Raw genomic sequence first — 3,447 nt, 5'->3', positions numbered from 1 at the left:
GGGGGGGGGGGGGGGGGGGGGGGAGCTGAACTGGTTAAAGAGTACATTTGTTTGGAAAAGGTCTATACAGTCTAAAAAGAGGGCCAACCAAGGTGAAAGGAGGGATTTGGTTCCAAACGACCTTCAAATGAGTGACAGATATTAGCTATGTACACACTCAGATCGGTCATTCACTCGGCTGCCCTCGGCAGCTTCGTGAATAGACCCCCAAAGTGCTGGACCTTCCAACCTAAACTATGAAAGTGTCGGGTGCTACAGATCATGATTCATTACTGTGCCGGAGTCTGGTGACAGGGGTGAACCTACCGCCGGTGTGGCTGCACCGGGGCCCGAGCCTGGGGGGGGCCAGTATCCGATCCAACACAGTTGGGGTGTTTTTCTGCGTCCTCCCCCACCAGGGAACAGTTGAAGAACGGCCAGAAGAGGTGAAGGTAAATAATTCACTAAAATGATTATTATTTGTAGCCCAACTCATGGGCAAGCTGTGTAAAGTACTGCTGGGATTTGTAGTGCTCTGTAGCAGGTGCCATTCTGCACTACAGCAATGCAGAAGGGCACCCTCTATAGAGGACTACAAATCTCAGCAGTACTTTATACAGCAATGCTATTTTTTTCTATTTTTCTAACTTTATTTGTTGTGGTTGCTTCAGGGGGTGTGGATTGGGGGGTTTGTGTTTTTTTGGGGGGGGGGAGGCAAAAAAAAATCTTGCCCCAGGGCCCTTTGTTGCTTAGGTCCGCCGCTGTCTGGTGATGTAACCTTTCAACAAGTGGACATTTGCACCTTGTAAAGATGTTTTCCATCACGGTACAATGAATCTGAAGGTTCAGTATGGACAACAAAGACACGTGAGGCCCCTGAACAGAGGGAAGCCGTCAGGACATCATAGGCGTCCTTCAAAGAGTAGGAAGCTCCATTCCCATCACTGGAGGAAAAACGCACAGACATGTTCTACCTGCAGCATCATCTTCTACGGATGTAATGAGAGCGATCCTCACAGCAGGACATGACACAGAAATATGAAGCTTACAGGGGATTAGCATGACTCAGGGGGGTATTAGTATGCAGAGGAAGGAGACAGTGTTAGAGCAAATTCCTCTGCTGCTGCTCTCACTTCTTAGAGCCGATCAGGCAGTAGTTGCTCACAGGCCGTACAACAAGAGCTGCCATTTTTCTCACCTCACTGCATCCTTGTAAACATAACAATGTGAAATCACTGTGCACCTATCACACTGCAATCCTCCCAAATACCCGACTCTACAAAAATACCAAAGCTCTGGCTCATAGGTATGGTTTGGTAGAAATGGCCAACACAAGGAGAGTACAGGAAGATGATCAGGAAGATTAGGCTACAATGTGGAATCACAATTTGCTACACTAGAAATCCAAATGTATCATCTGAGAAACACTTAAAGTGCAACATAAGCCAAAACCTTTGTTATAGTTTTGAATAGAGTGGAGAGGGATTGGAACCCCTGTCAGGTTTTCTATTGCTGGCTGGGTCCTGGTTAGGGATATCCCCCCTTTCTATTTGCCCTTTGACCATTATCACTGAAAGTAAAAGAAAGGAATAGATGGGAAATCTTCCAATGGGGACACTAGTTCTGGTGACCTTGCTGACCACCGGTTGTTGCTATTGGACAGGAAGTGAAGGGAAATCTCCCCCAATGGAACATAGATGGCAAAAAAAGCTGACTGGGGTTATAACTTGGGATGCACCGATATATCGGCCGCCGAAACATATCGGCCGAAAATGGCACTTTTGGCATAATGCTGAAAGAGCCATGTTTCGGCCGATATGCTTCGGCGCATGCCTGGTTTCTTTCCTCCCCGCTGGGCGCTGCACTGTGTCCCGAAGCCCCTAAAAGCAATGTAAAAAAATAAAAATATTTAATAAAAAATCATCCCAGGACTCCCCTTTGTCATCTCCCCTTCCTCCTCCTTCTACCCCTTGTCCCTTCCCTCCTTCTTATACCCCTCCTGTACCTTCTGCTCCCCTTCCTCCTCCTTCTTATACCCCTCCTGTACCTTCTCCTCCCCTTCCTTCTTCACCTCATTTCTTCCCCTTTCTCTTCTTCTGCCTCATTCACCTCTTGCTCTACCTCCTCCTCCACCTCCATCTATTCTTTCCTCTACTCCTCTTCCCCTTCCTCCTTGACCTCTTCCTTCTTCACCTCCTCCTTCCTCTATGGGATTATGAGGACCGGTTATGGGGAGTTGTTCACCCCACCAGTGGCTCACCATCTGCGACCTAAGGCCATAGGCTGCCAGTCCTTCCCCAGCAAGCAGTCTTAATACACGAAGCAACACTTGCCAACACACACCACACCGGCCCCAGTAACAAGCTTCCCATGCCCCCCAACATGTCCCCAAACCCCCCAACATGTCTAGTGCCTGTAGGCCAGCTTGGCGCTTTTAATATTTCTATACCAGCTGGTGAAAACAGCCCCCCTTCCTCCAGGGTATGGCCTGGGCAATCGCACATTAACATTTCCCCACTCTAGGTAAGGCTGTAGAGTGCCTTACCTAGAGTGGCCATAGTTCTCTTTAGGGTCACAGGAGGATATTGACTAATGTCCTCCTGTGACCCAAAACTCAGCATATAGTCTATGCCAGTGGTTCTCAACCTGTGTAACCTTAGGACCCACATCTGTCCTTGGTCATTAAGTCACGACCCAAGTCGCACTGCAATGGAACGCACGGCATTAGGGTACCATGCGTTCTGGTGCGGATGTACAAACTGTGGGTGTGAAGGTGCATTTGGGCTACCATTAACGTGAATGGCAACGCAACACCCTGGATCCTCAGCCAGTGTGGGTTGCTGAGCTGTGACGGAGCTCCATCCATATGTGCATTGCCTGCACGGCTCCCTTGCGCGCCCTGTAGAGGTGCCGGGAGCCAGAATGTGATGTCACTCCGGTCCAGGCACCTCTACAGGGCGCGCAAGGGAGGTGTAAGCAATGCACATATGGATGGAGCTCCCCTGTGGCCGTACCCCCAGCCCACCTCAAGCTGACACTCAGCACCGGGCAGCATATTTTAAATGGCTGCTTGGCACGAGAACCAAGGGTCTATGCCAGCTATGTGCTGACAGCGTGCATCCACTCTGTGGCCAGAAAAGATCCAAATGTCAGGATCCACCCCACTGCCTGATTGACAGCTGGCTCTGTCTCTCTAGAGGCAAAACCTTCCCCGTCTGTCCCCCCAGGCCCGGCGCTACCGCAAGGCAGGCGGCCGCCTGAGGGCGTTGCAGGGTGAGGGCGGAAAAAACAGGGCATTTTGACAAGTACTTGTCAAAATGCCCGGATGTTAGCGCTATTGTTTTTTGTTTTTTTTCTTCACTTACCTTCCGCGCGGGAGAGCAGTGGCGAGTCAGCGCTGGTCCGGTGGGAGGAGCTCCAGGTGGGGTCCTAATTTAGCTGGCCGGCGCGTGTCGGGATCCTCTGGCA

The sequence above is a fragment of the Nanorana parkeri genome, unplaced genomic scaffold (genome assembly GCF_000935625.1).
Source record: "Nanorana parkeri isolate BGI_ZX_2015 unplaced genomic scaffold, ASM93562v1 scaffold1425, whole genome shotgun sequence".
NCBI lineage: Eukaryota > Metazoa > Chordata > Amphibia > Anura > Dicroglossidae > Nanorana > Nanorana parkeri.
Note: the sequence above shows the minus strand (reverse complement) of the source record.